Source organism: Callithrix jacchus, chromosome 9 (genome assembly GCF_049354715.1).
Source record: "Callithrix jacchus isolate 240 chromosome 9, calJac240_pri, whole genome shotgun sequence".
Taxonomy (NCBI): domain Eukaryota; kingdom Metazoa; phylum Chordata; class Mammalia; order Primates; family Cebidae; genus Callithrix; species Callithrix jacchus.
In genome coordinates, this window is record NC_133510.1 from 70,153,763 (window position 1) to 70,179,232 (window position 25,470).

The 25,470-nt window shown below is 41.6% G+C and overlaps 1 protein-coding gene across 8 annotated transcripts in view; it reads right to left on the reverse strand.

Annotated features, from left to right (window-relative positions):
- The window catches only part of SPATS2 (spermatogenesis associated serine rich 2), a 150,359-nt gene that overhangs the window by 96,120 nt on the left and 28,769 nt on the right, over window positions 1-25,470 (reverse strand). The window contains exon 3 of one of the 8 annotated variants that reach the window (XM_078336786.1): window positions 20,287-20,377. The exons of the other annotated variants lie outside the window; for them this stretch is intronic. The gene's annotated coding sequence lies outside the window, so the exon portion shown is untranslated. The remainder of the gene's footprint in view (window positions 1-20,286; window positions 20,378-25,470) is intronic. 8 annotated transcript variants of the gene reach the window in all.

Genomic DNA, 25,470 nt, shown 5'->3' on the forward strand with positions numbered 1-25,470 from the left:
ACAATTATGTGCCTTGGGGTTGGTCTTCTTGAGGAATATCTTTGTGGTGTTCTCTGTATTGCCTGGGGTTGAATAGTGTCCTGCTTTGCTAAATTAGGAAAATTTTCCTGCATAATATTCTGAAGAATATTTTCCAGCTTGAATTCATTCTCTCCATCACATTCAGGTACACCAATCAAACGTATATTAGGTCTTTTCACATAGTCCCATATTTCTTGGAGACTTTGCTATTCCTTTTTATCCTTTTTTCTCTATTCTTGTCGTTTTATTTCATTGAGTTGGTCTTCGACCTCTGATATCCTTTCTTCTGCTTGATCCATTCGGCTATTTAAGCTTGTACATATTTCACTAAGTTCTCGTGTTGTATTTTTCAACTCCATAAGTTCATTTGTATTCCTCTCTATATTGTCTATTCTTTTCATCATTTCATCGAACCTTTTTTCAAAGTTCTTAGTTTCTTTACATTGAAACTAAGTTAGTTAGAACAAGTTCCTTTAACTCCCAGAAGTTTCTCATCATCCACCTTTTAAAGCCTATTTCAGATAATGGAACAGTCTTTTTCCATCAGGACTTGTTCTGCTGCTGATGAGTCCTTTTCCATCAGGGCTTGTTCCGTTGCTGATGAGTCCTTTTCCATCAGGGCTTGTTCCGTTGCTGATGGGTTCTGATTTTGGGTATACTCGGCCTTCTTAGGCTGTTTTTTTCCCTTCATTGTAGATGAACCGCCTTTCTAATTAGGTTTCTGAGTCGATGTCTGATTTATTGATTTCCAGTGCTGGGATCCGAGCAACCCACTGTGGCAGCCTAAATAGCAGCGATAAGACTGATGTTGCTCTTCTGCCTGGGAATCTCTGGTCTGGCTTCCCTCTTGAGTCCGCAACAAGCGGCTCTGACTTCCAGGAGCTCCAAACTCGGGTCAGTAGGGGAAGTGGTGCCGTTTGCTCAGCTGCTGCGCCGTGGCGCTGGTGAAACTGCTGCAGCAGCCACAAGAGTCGCGCTGGCGACCTGTGGGGCTCCTCCACTGGGAATCAGCTGATCCGTGAGTGACGAAAATTCGTCTAAAAGTGTGGCGTCGTCTCGTTCTCTGAGCTTTCACTGGGAGCTACAATCCTGAGCTGTTAGTGATCGGCCATCTTGGATCGGTAGCTAATCTTTGTATTTTTAGTAGAGACATAGTTTCACTATGTTGGCCAGGCTGGTCTCGAACTCCTGACCTTGTTATCTGCCCACCTTGGCTTCCCAAAGTGCTGGGATTACAGGCATGAGCCACCACGCCTGGCCACCTGTGTATCATCATTTTCACAAAACTCCAAAATGACAAAACACACAGGTACTGAGGTGTGGACAAACAGGCCCCTCATATCTAAGTGAGAATGTAAATTTAGACAGTATCTTTGGAAGACAACGTAAGCAGTAGTTGTCAAAATCAAAAAGGTATATATTATTTCACCCACTTTTTTTTTTTTTTTTTTGACAAGGTCTTGCTTTGTTACCCAGGCTCACTGTAGCCTCAACCTCCCGGGTTCAACCGATCCTCCCAAGTACCTGGGACTACAGGTGCACACCACCACGCCTAGCTAATTCTTGTATTTTTATAGACACAGGGTTTCATATGTTGCCCAGGTTGGTCTCAAACTGCTAACCTCAAGTGATCCTCCTGCCTTGGCCTCCCAAAGTGCCGGGAGTACAGGCACTCCAGCCTGGGTGACAGAGCGAAACTGCATCTCAAAATAATAAAAATAAATAAGACTCCGATCCAGTAAATTAAATCAAAGCTAAAAGCCTTCATTTGAATCTAAATAATATTATAATAACTCAGAAACCCAATCAACAGATTCATGAAATGTGTCAAGAAGATAAATGCTAACTCACTACACCGGCAGATAATGATGGAAAACAAGAAAATGAGAGGTTCCAAATAAAAACATTCTTCTCATCTTTAAAGGATTTTGACTGTAATAAAGTCACCAGGAGTTCTCATTCCATAATATAATCAGTTTACCAATAAATAATATTCTCATCAGCTTTATAAAGAAATACGAAAGGCTGGGGGTGGTGGCTCACGCTTGTAATCCCAGCACTTTGGGAGGCCAAGGTGGGTGGATCACTTGAGGTCAGGAGTTCGAGACCAGCCTGGCCAATATGGTGAAACCCCATCTCTGCTAAAAACAAATACAAAAATGAGTGGCATGTGCCTGTAATCCCAGCTACTCAAGAGGCTGAGGTAGGAGAATCCCTTGGAGGCAGAATCACTTGCAGTGAGCCGAGATCACATCACTGCACTCCAGCCTAGGGAAGAGAGTGAGATTTCATCTCAAAGACAAAAAAAAAAAGATATAGAAAAAATATGAAAAAGAGAAAAACCTAAATTAAAGCATTCTAGGCCAGGCACAGTGACTCATGCTTGTAATCCCAGCACTTTGGGAGGCTAAGGCTGGTTGATCACTGGAGGTCAGGAGTTTGACATCAGCCTGGTCAACATGGTGAACCCCACCCCCACCCCCCGCCCGCCCCGTCTCTACTAAAAATACAAAAATTAGCTGGGTGTCGTGGCACATGCCTGTAACCCCAGCTGCTTGGGAGGCTGAGGCAGAAGAATCGCTTGAAGCCAGGAGGCAGAGGTTGCAGTGAGCCAAGATCACACCACTGCACTCCAGCCTGAGCGACAGAGTGAGATTCCATCTCAGAAAAAAAAAAAAAAAAAAGGTGATTTCTTCAGGTCAAAATGGTGAATAGGAGACCTTTCCCTAAGTCTGCTTTCTCAACAAGTGTCTTTATTCACTGGCACCAATTTTCTACTTTAATCTAAAAACTTTCCCATAATTATAAGACCTAATCACCATAAATTTTATTTTGAAAAAATGAAGTTTTCATTTTGAAAAACCAATTCTTTCTATAAAAAATAGAAACCTCAAATTGGAACAACATAGAATTTCTGGAAATTTAAAAGACATCCTAAGTGGAAAATGAGAAGCCACATGATAACCACAACTCCTCTTTACTACTATTAAAAGACACAAGGCCCCCCCAAATTGCTTAACATTAGTCATCAGCAGCAGCTGTAGGTGTGGGAGTAGAGGGAGCTCAAAAGGAGCAGAGCTGGAATACATGTTTGTCTCCTCCTATTTCATTGCTAGCTTGGTAGTTAGAGCTGTCTGTGCCCACCTCCTCACACAGGTGGCTCTAACACAAACCCAACCAAGGCAAATTATCCTCAGCTGTATTACTCTTCCTAAGGGATTTAAACAATGTTGATCATTTTGTCCCCACCCCCTTACACAAAGATAAAGTTCCAGTCCTCAGCAGGCAGCTCAAGGGAATAGAGGCAGCTATTAGGCAAAAACAAAACAAGGCAATTAAGAGCAACTATATTCACTGATTCTAACCCATAAAGGGAGAGTCCAAACATATAGAAAAGCAATTTCTAAAAACTTTGTTAACTTAAAAAATTATTATTTTTTATTTTTTTGGAAGGGAGGAAGGGAGGAAGGCAGGAAGGGAGGAAAGGAGGGAGGGAGAGAAGGTAAGGAAGGAAATCAGGCAGTGAGAGAGACATTGCCGACCTGGATCTAGAGGTCTACAAGTTGATTTTTTTTTTTTTTTGAGAGAAGGAAAGAAAAAAAAAGGAGTGGAGAGGAAGAAAAAGAGGAAGAAAAAGAGGGAGAGAGGAGAAAACGGAAATGTTGCTTTATTCTAAAAAAAAATGGGTATTAATAATGGCCAATCATTTCATTTAAACCTATGAGATGTGGTATTGACAAGAATGTATATTTTGTGTATTTAAAATGGCGAGCTCTATAAATATTTACTAAGTTTACTTGTTCCGGATCTGAGTTCGAGTACTTGATATCCTTATTAATTTTCTGTCTCATTGAGTCTAAGTCTCTATGTATCTGGGTGTTAGGATCGTTAGCTCTTATTGTTGCATTGATCCTTTTACCACTATATCTTTGTTGCTTTAAAATCTATTTTATCCGATACGAGAATTGCAACTCCTGCTTTTTTTTTATTTATTTATTTTTGCTCTCCATTTGTTTGGTAAATCTTTCTCCATCCCTTTGTTTTGAGTCTTTGTGTATCCTTGCATGTGAAATGGGTCTGGATGTAGCATACCGTTGGGTTTTGGCTGTATCTTTTGATTGGGGGATTTAGTCGATTTAAATTTAGGATTACTGCCATTTGATGTTAACTGGCTGTTTTATCCATTCGTTGATGTAAATTCTTCTTTATGTTGGTGCTCTTTACTTTTTGGTATATTTTTAGAAAGGGTAATACTGGTTGTTTCTTTCTATGTGTAATGCTTCTTTCAGAAGCTCTTATAAAACAGGCCTGGTGGTAATACAATCTCTGAGTACTTGCTTGTTCATAAAAGATTTTATTTTTCCTTCAGTTGTGAAGCTTAGTTTGGCTGGATATGAAATTCTGGGCTCAAAGTTCTGTTCTTTAAGGATGTTGAATATTGGCCCCCACTCTCTTCTGGCTTGTAGAGTTTCTGCTGGGAGATCTGCTGTAAGTCTGATAGGCTTGCCTTTGTGGGTAACCTGACCTTTCTCTCTGGCTGCCCTTAGTATTTTCTCCTTCGTTTCAACCCTGGTGAATCTAACGATTATGTGCCTTAGGGTTGCTCTTCTTGAGGAATATCTTTGTGGTGTTCTCTGTATTACCTGGGGTTGAATATTATCCTGCTTTGCTAGTTTAGGAAAATTTTCCTGAATAATATCCTGAAGAATATTTACCAGCTTGGATTCATTCTCTCCGTTGCATTCAGATACACCTATCAAACGTAAATTTGGTCTTTTCATATAGTCCCACATTTCTTGGAGACTTTGCTCATTTCTTTTTAACCTTTTTTCTCTAATCTTGTCTTCTTGTTTTATTTCATTAAGTTGGACTTTGACCTCTGATATCCTTTCTTCTGCTTGAACAATTCGAGTGTTTAAACCTGTGCATACTTCTCGGAGTTCCCATATTGTATTCTTCAGTTCCATTAATTCACTTATATTCCTCTCTAAGTTGTCTATTCTCATTAGGATTTCGTCAAACCTTTTTTCAAAGTTCTCAGTTTCTTTACATTGTGCTACAACATGTTTTTTTAACTCACAGAAGTTTCTTATTATCCATCTTCTGAAGCCTGATTCTGTTAATGGGATGCGCTCATTCTCCATCAAGCCTTGTTCCCTTGTTGATGAGGAACTGTGATCCTCTTTAGAGGGAGAGGCATTCTGATTTTGAGTATTCTCAGCCTTTTTACTTTGGTTTCTTCCCATCATTGTAAATTTATCCACCTGTCATCTTTGTAATTGCCAGCTTTCAAATTAGGTCTCTGAGTGGACGTCCAAGTTGTTAATTCCCAGGGCTGAAATATGAGCAACCCACTGCCCTGGCCAAAACAGCAGCGTTAAGACTGATGGTGCTTTTCTGCCCGGGAATCTCCAGTCTGGGTTCCTTCTTGAGTCCGTAGTAGGCGACTCTGCCTTCCCGGAGCTCCAAATGTCGGTCAGAAGGGGAACCAGTCCCGTTTACTCTGCACCAAGAGCTGCCGCGCCGAGGTGCTGGCAAAACCATTGCGCCAGCCACAAGAGTCGTGCTGGCGACCCGTGCGGCTCCTCTACTGGGAATCTTCTGCTCCGTGAGCGACAAAAATTTGTCTGAAAGTGTGGCGTCCTCTCATTCTCTGCGCTTTCACTGGGAGCTGCAATCCTGAGATGTTAGCGATCAGCCATCTTGGATCATTCCCCCACTTAAAAAATTATTAATGATCAGGCCGGGCGCAGTGGCTCATGCCTATAATCCCAGCACTTTGGGAGGTCGAGGAGGGTGGATCACGAGGTCAAGAGATTGAGACCATCCTGGTCAACAAGATGAAACCCCGTCTCTACTAAAAATACAAAAATTAGCTGGGCACGGTGGTACGTGCCTGTAGTCCCAGCTACTCGGGAGGCTGAGGCAGGAGAATTGCCTGAACCCAGGAGGTGGAGGTTGCGGTGAGCCGAGATTGTGCCATTGCACTCCAGCCTGGGCAACAAGAGTGAAACTCCGTCTCAAAAAAAAAAAAAATTAACTGATCAACTGTTACTTAATATGAATCTACTATGTGCCAATAATGATGACAAAAAATTGTGAAAGATGGAATTATTCAGCTTTTAATAGTAAGAAAATTCTGACATGTGCTATAACATGAATGAATCTTGAGGATACTATGCTAAGTGAAATAAACAGGTCAAAGAAACAATCTATCATTCCATTTATGAGGTATCTAGACTAGTCAAATTTTACCAGAAGTAGATTGGTAGCAGCCAGAGGCTAGAGGTAAGAGGGAATGAGAGTTATTGTTTAATGGGTACAGTTTTACTTTGAGAAAATGAGAAAAGTTGTGGAGATGGATGCACAAGAATGTGAATGTCTTAATACCACTGAACTGGACACTTAAAAATAGTTAAAATGGGCCAGGCTTGGTGGCTCATGCCACCAAGTAATCCCAGCCCTTTGGGAGGCACGGTGGGCGGACCACAAGGTCAGGAGATGAAGACCATCCTGGCCAACATGGTGAAACCCTCTCTCTACTAAATATGCAAAAATTAGCTAGGCGTGGTGGCAGATGCCTGTAATCCCAGCTATTCAGGAGGCTGAGGCAGGAGAATTGCTTGCACCTGGGAGGCAGATATTGCAATGAGCCAAGACTGTGCCACTGCACTCCAGCCTGGCAACAGAGTGAGACTCCATCACAAAAAAAAAAAAAAAAAAAAAAAAATTGGTTAAAATGGTAAATTTCATGTTAAGTGTATTCTACTGTTTTTTTTTTTCTTTAATTAATGCAATAAGAAAAAAAAATGAAATCGCTGATTTTTTGACCAGCAAGACTCTAGAAATACGATCAAGGGGTAAAAAAGCAAAGAATACCAATATCAGGAATCTTTTAAAAAGAGCTAGTATAGATCTTACAGACATTAAAAACATAAGTCAAAAATACAGATGGCCTTATGCCAATACATTTGAAAATTTAGGTAATAAATTTCTTGAAAAACACAAGTTACCAAACAGACTTACACACAAAAAAGGAAAATTGACATAGGAGTTTGAGACCAGCCTGGCCAACATGGTGAAACCCCGTCTCTTTTTTTCTTTTTTGAAACCCCGTCTCTTTTTTTTCTTTTCTTTTTTTTTTTTAAGACGAGGTTTCACCATGTTGATCAGGCTGGTCTTGAACTCCTGACCTCAGGTGATCCGCCTGCCTTGGCCTCCAAAGTGCTTGGATTACAGGTGTGAGCCACCACGCCCAGCCTGAAACCCTGTCTCTACTAAAAGTACAAAAATTAGCTGGGTGTGGTGGCAGGTACCTGTAATCCAAGCTACTTGGGAGGCTGAGGGAGGAGACTTGCTTGAACCCAGCGGGCGGAGGTTGCAGTGAGCTGAGATCACGCCACTTCGCTCCAGCCTGGGCAAAAGAGCAAAACTCCATCTCAAAAATAAAATAAATTCTATGATTTGTACGTATCATTTTTCATTTATTTCCTGCTTTAATCAACTTTTCCAATTAACAGTAAACACTACATAAGATCTAATAGTAACCGATAAGAGAACTTCTATAATCCAAGAAAGTTTGCCCTAGTAACTTTTGGCAAACTAATGCAATCTACTAGACAGATAAAGCAAAATTATTAAAAGTCAACAAGTCTACCGATTATAATGACAAAAGATAAACTGACCAAAACTGAGATTGTTGTACTTAAAAGCATATGCCTCTGGGGCCACAGGAGCTATTCTCATTAGTCAAAAGGGTGGAATGGTTCCCTACGCAGGTATGGTCTGGTTAATATCACAGATGTCTCAGAAGATGATGGCTGCTGAATGGATTACATGGGGCTCAAGAACAAAGGTTAGAGTATCACTGAGTTGGAAAAATAATGGTCTGAGTTTCTCTCTCTCTCTCCTTTTTTTTTTTTTTTTTTGAGATGGAGTCTCTGTTGCCCAGGCTGGAATACAGTGGCAGGATCTCAGCTCACTGCAACCTCCGCCTCTCAAGTTCAATCGATTCTCCTACCTCAGCCTCCCAAGTAGCTGGGATTAGAGGCTTGTACCACCACCCCTGCCCAGCTAATTTATTTTTAGTAGAGATGGAGTTTTGCCATGTTGGCCAGCCTCTTCTCGAACTCCTAACCTCAAGTGATCCGCCCGCCTTGACCTCCCAAAGTGCTGGGATTACAGACATGAGCCACCACACCCGGCCTGAGTTCTCTTAATAGAAAAAACAAGAGACTTTCACTAATAAATTTGCCCTCAGAGTTAAACTTTATCTGTAACATATTTAAAATGCCTTCTCTGACTCTGATACAAACCATACATTTCTCAGAAAAACAACAAAATTCATGTTACACAAGAGCATCCATTTAGGTGGAATTTGGGTAAGACAGTTCTTACAGGGTTTCTTTTTTTTTTTTTTTTGAGACAGAGTTTCACTCTTGTTACCCAGGCTGGAATGCAATGGCACGGTCTCGGCTCACGGCAACCTCTGCCTCCTGGGTTCAAGCAATTCTCCTGCCTCAGCCTCCCGAGTAGCTGGGACTATAGGCATGCGCCACCATGCATGCCCAGCTAATTTTTATATTTTTAATAGAGATGGGGTTTCACCATGTTGACCAGGATGGTCTTGATCTCTTGACCTCGCGATCCATCCGCCTTGGCCTCTCAAAGTGCTGGGATTATAGGTGTGAGCCACAGTGCCCGGCCAGGTTTCTTTAAATCCATTGATTTAAAGTATTAGAGGACTCTCAGCAATAGAACTTTAAAGCTTCTCATTTCGTTCATTATTCAACTAATATTCATTGAATGCTTACAACTTTCTAAGCTTTGTGGGAGCTTGGGTGGGAGGAGAATGCTCTTTCAGTTTCAGGGAAGAATTATGGTATATCAGAATGCAAGAGGCTTTAATATGAGAGCAGGTGGTGGAAAAGTGGGGATCAAGCCGCTTAGTTATTCAACTGGTTGACAATAAAGGGATTTTTTAAAAATGGAGTAGGCCAGGTGCGGTGTTCTCATGCCTGTAATCCCAACACTTTGGGAGGCCAAGGCGGGTGGATCACTTGAGATCAGGAGTTCAAGACCAGCCCGGCTACATGGTAAAACCCCATCTCTACTAAAAATAAAAAATTAGCCGGGTGTGGTGGCACACACCTGTAGTCCCAGCTACTCAGGAGGCTGAGGACGGATAATCACTTGAACCTGAGAGGTGGAGGTTGCAGTGAGCCAAGATCATGCCACTGCACACCAGCCTGGGTGACAGAGCTAGACTACATCTCAGAAAAAAAAAAAAAAAGTATTAACCAAAGTGCTAGCAAGGCAAAGCAAAAGGGGTTTTCCCCCTAAATAGGGAAGACTTTTTGGAAAGAGGTGAGGAAACATCAAACATACTATAGAGAAGGAAGGGTAATACCCACGGAAATAGAAAATAAGGGAGGAACAAGATAGAAAGGTAACCAAAGACCAAATTCATCTTACATTCACCGTCAATTAATTTTTTTTGAGACAGGGTCTGGTTCTGTTTCCCAGGCTGAAGTGCAGTGGCACAGTCTCAGCTCATTGCAACCTCCACCTCCTGGGCTCAGGCAATCCTCCCACCGAAGCCTCCTTAGTAGCTGGGACTACAGGCACACACCACCACATGCAGCTAGTTTTTATATCTATTGTTGAGACAAGGTTTCACAATGTTGCCCAAGCTGATTTCGAACTCCTGAGCTCAAGCTCAAGCAGTCTGCCCACCTCAGCTTTCCAAAGCGCTGGGATTAAAGGCATGAGCCACCATGACCAGCTCTAATCTTTAATTAATGCCTACTGTAGGCCAGGAACTATACTAAGCAATTTCATATGCATTATCAAAAATTCTTACAAAAACTCTGTTAGGTAAAGAAAACATACTTCTGAAACAAACAAAAAGAAAGAGAGGGAAGATTAAGAAGGTCATAACCAAATTCAACTTTTTAGTTATGGAAACAGGAAGAAAGCAGCAAGGCTTGAGAGCTTGAGAGGAATAGATAAGAAACTAACATTTACTTCCTACTATGTGCCAGCCACTGTAACATCCATTACATACATGTCATGTAATTCTGTGAAGTACTTATTATTCATTTAACTGCAGAACTTGAGGTATGTGAGTTTCCCTAGACCAAACAGCTGGTAAGTCGTGAGATGGTGATTCAAACCTAGGTCCATTCAAATTCTATTTCTTTCTGCTATATCAACATCAGGAATGTGCTAGAGAATAAATGTGAGAGGAATAAAAAGATCATAAAGCAGCAAAGGTCCAGTTAAAATCAGACAACATGAAATTAGAGTAGATAATGCCAACTCTGTGCCCTCTGCTCCCTGAGTTGAACCACCCAGGTAAAAAGCATTTAACACTGGGAAGCTGCTTGAGTTGCAACGAAATTTTATGTATATTTAAGGACTATTATAGGGCAAAATAGTTGTATCTCCTTTCAAATGATCATGATTGTTCTTTATACATTGAATACCTACAAAATATTAGGCACTGGGTAAGCTTACAGGACTTGCTACCCAACTATTTGAAGCTACAGTTTAGGTAGCTGTACATAGTCCAAATTCGACACTAATCTGAGGATATATCTAATGTCAATCAAAATACCAGAAAATATCCACCTAAGAATAATGTTTGTTTTCAAAACTGTCTTTATTTAAATGAAGTAATGGAAACTAACAGACTTTAGATTATTGTCAAAAATCATAATACATATCCATTTACTTTGCCTTTTTATGATGTAGGGGAAAACCTTTTAGACTTTAAAATGGACCAGAATTAGGCATCTTCAGTGGAAACTAGGCATTGCATAATGTGTACCCTTTCTAGTTATCTGATTCTATGGAATTTGTATCCCTCATGGTCTTTCAGCTATTTTATAACTGTAAATTGTAGATAAGTAGTAGCAATGCAAAGGGTTTTTTTTTTTTGATAGAGTCTCGCTCTGTTGCCCAGGATGGAGTGCAGTGGTGCGATCTCAGCTCACCAAAACCTCCGCCTCCCGGGTTCAAGCGATTCTCCTGCCTCAGCCTCCCGAGTAGCTGGGATTACAGGCGTGCAACACCATGCCCAGATAATTTTTGTATTTTTAGTAAAGACAGGGTTTCACTACGTTGGCTAGGCTGGACTCAAACTCCTAACCTAGTGATCTGCCCGCCACAGCCTCCCAGTTTTGGGATTACAGGTGTGAGCCACCATGCCCGGCCAATGCAAAGGATTTTTATCTATACACATGCAAATGAATTATATCCAGTGTAAGGGGCAACAATTTTTCCTGGTAGAAAAAAGCCAGTTTTAGATTGGTTTGTAAATTAATTTCAAGCATTCTTTTTTCCTTCTGAGTCAGGGCCTCACTTTGTGGCCCAGGCTGGAGTGCAGTGGTGTACTCACAGCTCGCTGCAGCCTTTAACTCCTGAATTCAAGCAATCCTCCCACGTTAGCCTCCTGAGTAGCTGGACTCCAAGAATGTACCCGACTAATTTTTTTTTAAATTATTTCTTTGTAGAGACAGTCTTGCCGTATTACCCAGGCTGAGCTGAACTCCTGATTTCAAGTGATCAGATCATTTCATTTCAGCCTCCCAAAGTGTTAGGATTACAGGTGTGAGCCACTGTGCCCAGCAAATGTTAAGCATTCTTGATCTTATATATGTGTGATACTTTGAATTGTCCCTTGAACCATTTTAACTTCTTACTGGTTCATTCTCTCCCCCTCTCTTTCTTCTTTTTTTTTTTTTTTTTGAGACAAAGTTTCGCTCTTGTTACTGAGGCTGGAGTACAATGGCGCAATCTCGGCTCACCGCAACCTCTGCCTCCTGGATTCAGGCAATTCTCCTGCCTCAGCCTCCTGAGTAGCTGGGATTACAGGCACGCGCCACCATGCCCAGCTAATTTTTTCTATTTTTTTAGTAGAGATGGGGTTTCACCATGTTGACCAGGATGGTCTTGATCTCTTGACCTCGTGATTCACCTGCCTCGGTGTCCCAAAGTGCTGGGATTACAGGCTTGAGCCACCGCGCCCGGCCCTCTTTCTTTCTTTTTGAGACAGAGTCTCACTCTGTTGCCCAGGATGAAGTGTAGTGGCGAGATTTCGGCTCAATGCAAACTTCACCTGCCGGTTCAAGCGATTCTCCTGCCTTAGCCTCCTGAGTAGCTGGGATTACAGGCAAGGGCCATCACGCCCAGCTAATTTTTGTATTTTTAGTAGAGACAGGGTTTCACCATGTTGGTCAGGCTGGTCTCTAACTCCTGACCTCTTGATCCACCCACCTTGGCTTCCCGAAGTGCTGGGATTACAGGCGTGAGCCACTGTGCCCGGCCCTTGCTGGTTCTTTCTTTAATTAATGAATTAAATAACATCTTTTATATGTGTTCATTTTATTTATTTATTTTTATTTTTGAGATAGAGTCTTGCCCCATCACCCAGGCTGAAGTGCAGTGGCATGATCTCGGCTCACTGCAACCTCCACCTCCCAGGATCAAGCAATTCTCTTGCCTCAGCCTCCCGAGTAGCTGGAACTATGAATGCACACCACTACGCCCAGCTAATTTTGTATTTTTAGTAGAGACGGGGTTTTGCCATGTTGGCCAGGCTGGTCTCAAACTCCTGACCTCGGTGATCCACCTACCTTGGCCTCCCAAAGTGCTGGGATTACAGGCAAGAGCTACTGCATCCGGCCCTCATTTTATACTTGTATGAAAATCAGGATTTTTGCCTGGTTTTCATCCCTTAACAATAAATATAACACGTGATAGATAACTTGGAACATAAAAAAATTTTAATGCAAAAGCTCAAGGGAAAGAAACATCCTTTTCTACCCATCTATGTGTTTAAGGAAGACCAAACTAAACTTATGCCTTGTCTTTTCTCAGTTCTAAAATTTTAGGACTCTAAGAAGCATAGTCATTGTTGAAGTTGGTCATCCATCAAAGAGCCCATAACTCACAAAAGAATTCTTTGAAATGATATTTCCAGCTGTTTTTCCTTGAAGCATAGTGTAAATAAAGGACTGTCTCTCAGGAACAGAAGCTTCATCATTTCAGAAAAGCTTTGAATCTTTAGTCTGAGCTACTTTTGTTAATTGTGCTAATAAAACAGACAGTACGTTTTCATAATGAACTAAAAATCTGCATTTGACAAATGCTTTTTCTGATCCAAAAGACTCTTGCCAGTCCATATCAGTACAATTACAAAAATGTTAAGTACATCTGCTACTTCCAAAATAATAGCTATCTTCCAATAGTATATGCCATATGAAAGGACAGAATGAGCAAGTATTTTTTTAAAAATTCACCGAATTCTAATATTCAGGCAAAGTTTAAAGAAGCCCAAACCAGAAATCAATGTACAAACTAACATTAAATCAACAACATACTTTAAATTCATTAATACAGAAAAGAAAGGGTATATCAATGCTCAGACCTTCTGGCTAAGCCCCAAATTAAAAAATATCTCTAATACCACTAGTCTCTATGGAATTACTGGTTTCACAAAGCAGCTTTTTTCCTCACATAGGATCAAACTAATCCACTGGCAATCTCTGGGAAAAAATGGTAAAATCAAGTTTTACCAAAAATCTTTATACTCAACATTCATTCAAAGCCTTCCAAACTACTCCCAGGCTTGTAACAGAAAAATATTGCTCTATCAAATAATTATTTTGCCCAAAACTGAACAGAGCAATTTAGATTGAAAATAATTTGCTATCCATGTCATTCATAAATCCATGCTACTATATTATAAGTCTTAAAATGAATGCATAATGTATGCAGCATATCATGCATTAAATATTCTAAAAGATAAGTTTTCATCTAGCTGAAATTAGTTAAGTAATACTAGGAGACTCAGATGTGTAAAAAATTAACTCTTTCTTCTCCCCACCCCTACTCCCTCCAAACTACTCAGGAACCTTGGGAGGGGAGCAGGAATATGTCAGGTAGAAGGCAAAAGAATGCAGATAAAACAAGACAGTTGAAAAAGGTACAAAATGGTAATCCCAAAACTTCTGCCGAATTGCAACTGAAGTTAAGGAACTGTAGTGAAGTCTTCTGATTTTCAGTAGTTCAAGATCTGTAAGTACATATTGTCTCCCTTCCTATAATGTAACTCATTTCAAAACTGTTTTCTGATTCTTGTTATTTTTTTTAATTTTTATTTTTGGAGATAAAGTCTACCTCTGTTGCCCAGGCTAGAGTGCAATGGCATAATCTCAGCTCACTGCAACCTCCACCTCCTGGTTCAAGAGATTCTTCTGCCTCAGCCTCCTGAGTAGCTGTGATTGCAGGCGCCTGCCACCACACCAAGCTGATTTTTGTATTTTTAGTAGAGATGGGGTTTCACTGTGTTGGCCAGACTGGTCTAGAACCCCTGACCTCATGATCTCCCACCTCGGCCTCCCAAAGTGTTGGGATTAAAAGTGCGAGCCACTGCACCCAGCCCTTCTCATGGTTCTTATACCACCATAAATTAGCATGTGTTTGTAGGAATTCTACCAAAGCTTTGTAAAAGTATTCTTCAAATACCAAGTAAAAAATAATTTAGTGGGTTGGCCACAGTTGCTCACACGTGTAATCCCAACACTTCGAGAGGCTGAGGTAGGTGGATCACTTGAGGCCAGGAGTTTAAAACCAGCCTGGGCAACATAGCAAGACCTGTTTCTACAAAAAATAAAAATAAAAAAATTAGGCTGGCTGCAATGGCTCACACCTGAATCCTAGCACTTTGGTAGGCCAAGACAGGCAGATCACCTGAAGTCAGGAGTTTGAGACCAGACTGGGCAACATGGCAAAACCCCGTCTCTACTAAAAATACAAAAATTAGCCAGGTGTGGTGACTGCCTGTAATCCCAGCTACTCAGGAGGCTGAGGCCAGAGAATCCCTTGAACCTGGGAGGTGGAGACTGCAGCGAGCCGAGATTGCACCACTGCACCCAGCCTGGATGATAAGAGCAGAACTCCATCTCAAAAAAATTAAATTAATTTATAAAAATTAGCCAGGCATGGTGGCACACACCTGTAGTCCTAGCTACTCGGGAGGCTGAGGCAAGAGGATCCCTTGAGCCCAGGAGGTTGAGGCTGCAGTGAGCCATGACTGCATCACTGCACTCTAGCCTAGGCAACAGAGTGAGACCCTGCCTCAAAAAAATAAAAAAATAAACTGAGTCATTTAAAATGAAAGCTACATGGTGAAATCCCATCTCTACAAAAAACACAAAAAGTAGCCAGGCATGGTGGCATGCGCCTGTAGTCGGCTGAAGTGGGATGATGGCTGAGCCCAGGAGACAGAGGTTGCAGTGAGCCAAAATCACATCACTGCACTCCTGCCTAGGCAACAGAACAAGATGCGGTCTCTAAATACATATATACAAACATACATACATGCTAATATACTTTTTCCCTCTACCCCAAATTCAACAATGTATATAGATCGGGATACCAAGAAAAATGAAACAGATTAATGATTACAATCAGGCATTTCTTCTTCTCAGAAGTGTTGTAATACGGCAGACAGCTATTTCTGCAGCAACTTCCTATTTGCTAGGCTGTTGTCTTCTTTTAGGTCATCAGAGAATGTGGGTTGAATCTCTCGGGATGTACAAATCCAGAAAGAGAGATACAGAAACAGCAAAACAGGAAGGAAAAAAAATGGAAATGGCACAAAACACAATAGCCCCTACAAACATATATCATAAATCACCTTTTCTGAATATTTTACCTCCAGAGCCAGATCAGGACATAAGGTGAGCAAATCCTTTCCAGATGGGGTCAGGCAATAGATTAAGTAGTTCTACAGACAGTGCCCTAATGCTATTCAAAGACTCTTCTAACCTGCTTTATAGGCCCTAACCTCTAATTACTTCTATCACATAACCCCTTTTCCAAATTTCCCTTAAGAGTATCCCTACAAGAATCAAGAAAGCTAGCTAAACTAATTCAACTGAAAGTGTGAATGACAAACAGGCGCACATAATCTTTAACCCTTGCAAAGATGTTACTTATGGGTTCAAGCTAATCCCTAAATGGTAAAAATTTTAATATAGAGATTTTGATTTCTTTTTGTTTCCTCTTTTGAGAGAGAAGCACCATTATGTCTACTCTGATACAAAAGGAAGAGAGAGCAAATAGAATGTCAGTCCAAAGTTCCCAGGTCCTGTCCCTACTGAAGAAAAGAGGTTTTTATTACTGAGAAGTAATAAAAATACTGGGAAGTATTCTTCCACAGCTCTTGACAAACCATTTCTTGAACATTTAAAAGAAGAGAGGCCATCTTTTCATCTCCCTGCCTAGTGAAAAGGGAAGAGAAAAGCCTGACCCACTGTATTTCTAGCTTACAAAACTTGTTGATAGGTGTATGTGTGGGATGTTTGGTGTTTCAAAATATGTTTGCAAATTCTTTGATCCTTCTCCCATCAAAAGACAGAGTCTCATTCTTCTCCCCAAGAAGAGAATGCAGAGGAAGGAGCACTGAGCAACCTCAGAAACTAGGTCATAAAAGGTGATAAAGAGGCCGGGCAGGTGGCTCACGCCTATAATCCCAGCACTTTGGGAGGCCAAGGCGGGTGGATCATGAGGTCAAGAGATTGAGACCATCCTGATCGACATGGTGAAACCCCGTCTCTACTAAAAATACAAAAAATTAGCTGGACATGGTGGCACGTGCCTGTAATCCCAGCTACTCAGGAGGCTGAGGCAGGAGAACTGCCTGAACCCAGGAGGCGGAGGTTGCTGTGAGTTGAGATCGTGCCATTGCACTCCAGCCTGGGTAACAAGAGCGAAACTCCGTCTCAAAAACAAAAGAAAAAAAGGTGATAAAGGCCAGGTGCGGTGGCTCACCCCTATAATCCCAACACTTTGGGAGACCAAGGTGGGTGAATCATTTGAGGTCAGGGGTTCATGACTGGCCTGGCCAACATGGTAAAACCCCATCTCTACAAGAATTCAAAAAAATTAGCTGGCTGTGGTGGCAGGTGCCTATAATCCCAGCTACTGGGAGGCTGAGGCAAGAGAATCACTTGAACCTGGGAGGCAGAAGTTGCAGTGAGCTGAGATTGCGCCACTGCACTCCAGCCTGGGCAACTGAGTGAGACTGTCTCAAAAATAAATAAATAAATAAAAGGTGATAAAACTTCTGCCAGGTGCTCTCTCAGGCAACTTCGAAGTCCTAAGTCACCATATAAGATACCCAGTAAGTCTCACAGGGTTAGAGAGATGTCTGGGAACACCAGCTGTTAAGTCTTCCCAGCCCAGCCACCAGATACATGAATGAGGAATCCTCTGAGATAATGACCCCACCCAGCCACCATCTGCCTGCAATTGCGTAAGAGACTCTGGTGAGGAAGGCTTCTAAATAATTCCAACCCCAGCTATGACCTGACTGCACCTTCAAGAGAAACCCTAAGAAAGATCTGCCTAGCCAAGCCCAAACATCAGAACCATAAAAGATAAAACGAAGTTTTGTTTTACACTGCTAAATTTGGGATGTGTGTTACATGACGATAGATACCGAAAACAGATTTTGGCACAGGGAGTAGATTTTTTGCTCTGCCATAATAACAACAAAAAATGTAAAATGTTTGGTCTTAACACAGAGCAGCAAAGGAAAGCAAAAAGGGCCTTCCAAGTATAAGCCAAGGCCTGCAGGGTCTTGAGAAAACTGTTGAACAAAGGCCTCAAGAAGGCTGTCTTAGACTTGAAACAGATCAGCAAACTACAGTCTGCAGGTGAAATTCAACCAGCTGTCTGTTTTTGTAAATAAAGTTTTATTGGAATACAGCCATACCTATTAGTTTACATATTGTCTAAGTGTGCCAGAGATCATATGGCCCAAAAGCCTAAAATATTTACTATCTGGCTCTTTACAGAAAAAGGTTGCTGGCCCCTGGCTTAAAAGTAAATGCAAAAAGTGTTACCGGAAGCTGAAGAATTTTATTGGGTAACAGTAGAAAAAGTTTAGCAAAGCTGTCATCTGCAGTAATGTGGAGAACAGAAAATATAATTAATGAACTGACAGACTGGGTTAAGGAGATTTCCAGATAGAAAATCAAGTATCAACTGGTTTCTTTTAGCTGTGTATTACAAAGTGCAGATAAAGAGAGATAAGCTTAAGAAGAAATTATACAGTTTCCATGCAGACTACAGAAGACATATAAGGAGACAGGAGTTGTTAGAACCAAAAATTAAGACTGTTTCTTATTCCCAGGCTTCTTATATAGCAAACATTTCTCAAATTAAGAAATGCCCCAGGCCAGGCACAGTAGCTCACGCCTATAATCCCAACACTTTGGGAGGCTGAGGCAGGTGGATCACCTGAGGTCAGGAGTTTGAGACCAGCCTGACCAACATGATGAAACCCTGTCTCTACTAAAAATACAAAATTAGCTGGGCATGGTGGCACAAGTCTGTAGTCCCACCTACTCAGGAGGCTGAGCCAGGAGAACTGCTTGAACCTGGGAGGCAGTGGTTGCAGTAAGCTGAGATTGCACCACTGTACTCCAGCCTGGGCAATAAGAGCAAAACTCCATCTCAAAAAAAAAAAAAAAAAAGGAAAAAGAAATGTCCCTTGGGCTAGGCACAGTGGCTCATGCCTATAATCCCAGCACTTTGGGGGGCCAAGGTAGGAGGATCACCTGAGGCCAGAAGTTCAAAATCAGCCTGGGCAACATAGTGAGACCCTGTCTCTACCAAAAATTTTAAAATTAGCCAGACATGTGCTTATAGTCCTAGCTACTCAGGAGACTGAAGTAGGAGAGTGACTTGAGCTCAGAAGTTCAAGGCTGCAGTGAGCTATGATCACCCACTGCATTCCAGCCTTTGAGACAGAGCAAGATCCTGTCTCAAAATAAAAAAAAGCTTTCTGGGCAAAGATCAAATCGAAAGCAGTACCAGGGAAAACTGGCATGAAGATTAAACCTTTATTTAGACCAAGAGTCAGCAAACATTTTCTGCAAAGAGGCAGATAAATATTTTAGGCTGAGGGCCATATACAGACAGTCTCTGTTTAACTTTTTTTTTTTTAAACAATCCTTTGTAAATGTAAAAACAAGTCTCAGTTCAATGGCCTTTGTTTGCCTACTCCTAGTTTAGACTTCAAAGACATTTAAGGTGGTACCTCATACACTGTTTCAAACAAAAGGCCTTCTTTTTTTTTTTTTTTTGAGACGGAGTTTCGCTCTTGTTACCCAGGCTGGAGTGCAATGGCTCGATCTCGGCTCACCGCAACCTCCGCCTCCTGGGTTCAGGCAATTCTGCCTCAGCCTCCTGAGTAGCTGGGATTACAGGCACGTGCCACCATGCCCAGCTAATTTTTCGTATTTTTAGTAGAAATGGGGTTTCACCATGTTGACCAGGATGGTCTCAATCTCTTGACCTCGTGATCCACCCGCCTCAGCCTCCCAAAGTGCTGGGATTACAGGCTTGAGCCACTGCGCCCAGCCAAAAGGCCTTCTAAGAATTCTAAAGGTGTTGTCCCACAAAAGCCATATAGAAAACCTAAGCTCTACATGTTCTATCAATGTGTAAGTGTGGCTTTTATCTAATTCATTAAAACTCCCCTCCCATAATAGTCACAGAAAATCTGCTAAGTTTTAAAGAAAATTTTATGTTCAGAAACACTGTCATCTTGGACTAAAAGGGACAGAGACCACACAAAATGAAGAGGCTTCTGGACACCCAAACTTCTATGGGCAGGACCAAGAAAAGTACTCTATTGCAACACACAGTACATTTTATGGAAAAGGAAGAATCCAAAAGGCAGACCAAGAGCTATGGAGGATCATTCCTAGGCAGTAAGGCTGATCCCTCCAAAAACACTACAGGACTGGTAATACATGCCTGGTTGGATTTCAGAATTGCTGTGAACCCATGACTGTGTTCCTCCTATTTTTCTGTATTTTTAAACAGAAGTGAATACAGTGGTTATCTTCTACCTGTCCACTGTTGCATACTGGGTAGGCTGGGAATGGGAGGAGATGCTCTGTTTAGTTCACAGGTCTTCAGAGTGAAAGCAGTGGTAATCAAGGAGCTACACCCAAGGAACCATATCTGAGTAGCCTCATTTACACTGGATATGATTTGGATAGCAAGATCCCGGAACGCAAACCTGAGACTGATGCTGAAATGTATTAGGTGAGATTTTGGGGGCCTTGAGAAGGGGTGAGTATATTTTGCAAGTGGGAGGAATGAAAATAAGTTGTGAACAGAGAGCAGACTGAGGTATTTTTGGAATATGGCATGTTGGCCAGATGGGGTGGCTCACACCTATAATCCCAGCACGTTGAGAGCCTGAGGCAGGAGGATCACTTGAACCCAGGAGTTCCAGGCCAGCTTGGGCTACACAGCAAGACTGTCTCTACAAAAAAAAATAAATAAATAAAATTAAAATTAAAAAGTTACGGTAGTCTGGCTACCATAAAGTCCCTATGCGGTAGGGACCACGAAAATACAGAGATATCCAAGGGGCCCTAGCTGTTCCATCCCTTGCCTATTTGAACTTCCCTGCTCCTGTCAAATATGTAAGTAAAGAAGGAAGCCATCAAGGTATCTCTAGGCTCAGTCACCATCTGACTACAACTGCATGATAGAACTTGAGCAAGGACCACTTAGCTGAGCCCAGTCAACCCCCAAAACCATGAGGGTTTTATGCCACTAAGTTTGGAGTTTTGTTCCTTAGTAATAGATAACTGGAACAACATGCCTGGAGACCCCAGCCTGAGATACTGGAAGTTCAAACTTAGCCTGCCTTTCTATATTACCAATCAATTAACATCAAATACTAGCTTTATGCTTACTCAGTTCCTTCTTTCCCCAGCTGAAATGTTTGATTTGACCATGGCAAAATATATTTTTTTGATTGGTTTAACATTTATCCAATAACAATGTGACAAAATTATTAGAAGTTTCAAGATTTATTCCAATCTAACTTTAAATATTATTTGATTTTTTTTTTAGAACGAGTCTAAATGGGCAACTCTGTTGCCCAGACTGGAATAGTGCAGTGTGTTGTGATCATGGCTCACTAAAGTTTCAAACTCCTGGCTTCAAGAGCTCCTCCTACCTCAGCCTCCCAAAGTGCTGGGATTACATGTATGAGCCACCATGCCCAGCCTGAAATGACTTCTAATTATTTACACACACACAATCAATGGTTTACTGCCGACTAACGTATTATTTATTTTACAATTTTTTTTAAATTATTAGGTAATTTGACCAGGAATAGTGGTTTACACCTGTAATCCCAGCACTTTGGGAGGCCAAGGCAGGCAGATCACCTGAAGTCAGGAGTCAGGAGTTCAAAACCAGCCTGGCCAACATGGTGAAACCCCATCTCTACTAAAAATACAAAAATTAGCGTGGTGGCGCATGCCTATAATCCCCAGCTAATCAGGAGGCTGAGGCAGGAGAATCACTTAAACCTGGGAGGCAGAGGGTGCAATGAGCCAAGGCTGTGCCACTGCACTCCAGCTTGGGTGACAGAGACTCCATCTCAGAAAAAAAAAAATGTCTTAGGTAATTTGAGACTGATGGTCATGCTACATCCTCTGGAATATAACACCAATTTATAGTGTTTTAAAATGCATTTGTATCTGCAGAACTACAATAATCATCACTAACACATAATAATGACTATGTCTAAGGCCTCGTCATCTTTAAAGCTGTTAAGTTTGGAGAAAACAAACCTTTTGCATTTGAAGATACACAATTCATTGTGTTTTAGATCACTGGCAGGGAATTTAATGTTCTAGCTCTCTTAGAAGAAAAAAAAACTGAATTTGATTTTTACATATTATAAACATGGTTAAGCCCAACTTCTGTAGAGAAACTACAACAGCTGAGCCAAGAACTAATTGGCCCCAGCAGAATGGCAGAAGGTACTGTGAAAGAAGAATAGCAAAGGGGCCTGAGGTCAAGATAACTTACCTCTATAAGAATAATTACTTTATTGTGTGAGCACTTCCAACTAGACACATCCTAAATTATTTAGCAGTGGTTTAATTAACCTTTTTTCACTTTTTCTTAGACTGTCAAATGTTTGATTTTTTTAGCAAGTACCAAGAGGAAAAAAATCAAATATAATCACAATTAGTTTGAGAAGAAAATTTTAAATAATAAAGTATGTATTGGCCGGGCGCGGTGGCTCAGGCCTGTAATCCCAGCACTTTGGGAGGCAGAGGCGGGTGGATCATGAGGTCAACAGATCGAGACCATCCTGGTCAACATGGTGAAACCCCGTCTCTACTAAAAATACAAAAAATTAGCTGGGCACGGTGGCGCGTGCCTGTAATCCCAGCTACTCAGGAGGCTGAGGCAGGAGAATTGCTTGAACCCAGGAGGCGGAGGTTGCGGTGAGCCGAGATCGTGCCATTGCACTCTCCAGGCTGGGTAACAAGAGCGAAACTCTGTCTCAAAAAAAAAAAAAGTATGCATTCTGCTTTAGATATGATTCTTTGAATATTGAGTCATGCTGATACCCAAGTCTACTCTATGAAGAAAACTATTTTAATAAGCTTTTCTATTACTACATTAGATGGGTAACTAAAAGGAAAGAGAAGGTCAGCATACAAACATCTATTTAACCCATAGTGTGGCCAACTTTAAATATCAGTCTGGGCTCTGGGTCCTGATAGCAGAGTCATTCCATTCAAGGGGAGAAAAAAGCTTGCTTGCTTGCTCACAAGGCAAAAATTTAGGCCCAATACAAATTTTGAAATAAGTAAATGTCACCTCCCACAAAGAACCCATAACTACAAGTCCTCCTTCTTCATTCAAAAGTCCTTCTATAAAACTAGAAGTGTCAGGAACACACTAAAACTCACTGAACTCAGTTATCTTAAAGAATGGATATTTAGCCAGGCGTGGTGGCTCACGTCTATAATCCCAGCACTTGGGGAGGCCGAGGCGGGTGGATCACGAGGTCAAGAGATCAAGACCATACTGGTCAACAAGGTAAAACCCCGTCTCTACCAAAAATATAAAAATTAGCTGGGCATGGTGGTGTGTGCCTGTAGTCCCAGCTACTCGGGAGGCTGAGGCAGGAGAACTGCTTGAACCCAGAAGGCGGAGGTTGCGGTGAGCCAAGATAGTGCCACTGCACTCCAGTCTGGGTAACAACAGCGAAACTCCATCTCAAAAAAGAAAAAAGAATGGATATTTGATAGCACCTAACTTTCCTATGAGAGAAAAGATTACAAACAAAATATAAGTGGAGAAAGTGCTGGTTTCAAAAAAAAAAATTCCTTTTATGCTCTACATCAAAGAGATATGGGTGTTTTGCTTACCACTGTATTCCCCAGCACCTAAGAGGGAAAAACATACCAGTCAACATTCAAAACTTTGCATAAATGAATAGATGGTCTACTTTTATCTCTCATGTAAGAAACGTGCACTCAGCCGGGCGCGGTGGCTCACGCCTGTAATCCCAGCACTTTGGGAGGCTGAGGCGGGTGGATCACGAGGTCAAGAGATTGAGACCATCCTGGTCAACATGGTGAAACCCCGTCTCTACTAAAAATACAAAATTTTAGTGGGGCAGGGTGGCGTGTGCCTGTAATCCCAGCTACTCAGGAGAATTGCTTGAACCCAGGAGGCAGAGGTTGCGGTGAGCCGATATCTGGCCATTGTACTCCAGCCTGGGCAACAAGAGCGAAGCTCCATCTCAAAAAAAAAAAAAAAAAAAGAAAAGAAACGTGCACTCTAGTTACAGTCTATCAGTAACTAGCTATGTAATTTTGGACAAGTTCCTTGATTTCTCAAGCTTAAGATTCCATTATATAACATAAAATGAGGTCAGGTAGGAGTTGGGGAGAAAGATTAGATAGTAAGTCTGATGAGGGTAAGGATCCTCTCTGTCCTACTCAGTCTGTATCCCAGTGCCTAACAAAATGGCTAGGGTATATCCAACTTTTTTTCAGATACATGGTATGCAGTCATCAAACATGTATTGAACAGGCTGGGTGCCGTGGCTCACGTCTGTAACCCCAGCACTTTGAGAGGCCAAGGTGGGCAGATCACTTGAGGTCAGGAGACCAGCCTGCCAACATGGTAAAACCTCATCTCTACTAAAAATACAAAAATTAGCCGGGCGTGGTGGCACACACCTATAATCCCAGCTACCAGGAGCCTGAGGCAGGAGAATTGCTTGAACTGGGGAGGCAGAGGTTGCAGTAAGCTGAGATCACACTTTTGCACTCCAGCCTGGGTGACACAGCAAGACTCTGTCTCAAAAAAAAAAAAAAAAAAAACACTGGGAGCAGTGGCTCACACCTATAATCCCATCACTTTGGGAGGCCGAGGCGGGCGGATCACAAGGTCAGGAGATCAAGACCATCCTGGCCAACATGCTGAAACTCTGTCTCTACTAAAATACAAAAAATTAACCAGGCATGGTGGCACGTGCACGTAGTCCCATGCCACTGCACTCCAACCCAGCAAACAGAGACTCCATCTCAAAAACAAAACAAAATGAAACAAAAAAACATGTATTGAACAAAGCTTCTTCCAGCCCTGATCCTACAATTCTGCACCATTTGCTTAAATTAATTTGTTTTCTATGCACATAGTACATAGTTCAACAAGATTTAAGATTCCTTCTCTACACTCAACTCAGCTATTAGTAAAGATCTTTTAAAAAATTAAGATGCAGCTGGCCCGGTGGCTCATGCCTATAATCCTAGCACTTTAGAAAGCTGAGGTGGATTACTTGAGGTCAGGAGTTCAAGACCAGACTGGCCAACAGGGTGAAACCCCATGTCTATTAAAAATACAAAAATTAGCCAGGCATCATGGCGCATGCCTGTAATCTCAACTACTTGGGAGGCTGGGGGCAGGAGAATCACTTGAACCTGGGATGCGGAGGTTGCAGTGACCCAAGATTGTACCACTGCACTCCAGCCTGGGCAACACAGGAAGACTCCATCTTAAAAAACAAAACAAAACAAAAAAAACTAACATTCTTTTAAAATCATCTCCACCTCTCCACTTTGCTTTATGGTGATACTGTTTATCCTGTAAATGCAGCTTTTAGAAAGATAAGGTTTGGAAAGAGATGGGATGCCAAAAGCAGCACCATTTCCCAGATTCTTCAGAGGTGGTTTTTTGCAGTTTGATTCTATGATGCCGCATGAAACACTATTAGAAGTACCTGGAATATTAGGTTACTTCATTTGTAATCCAAAAATGTATTCCAATGTGAAATGTACTATTAACATTATTATTCCATCTGTCCGTCCTTTAGGATAATTGATTGAAATCTATATGCTTTTATTTAGGTTCATGATTTTCACAGGACGCAACCAACAACTACCATTTATTCATTATTTAGGATACCTTCTATATCATTATTACAAAAAATAACATGTAAAAGAATCTTGTGCCTTTAGAATACTATCATCTCTTGGCCAGGCACGATGGCTCACGCCTATAATCCCAGGACTTTGGGAGGCTGAG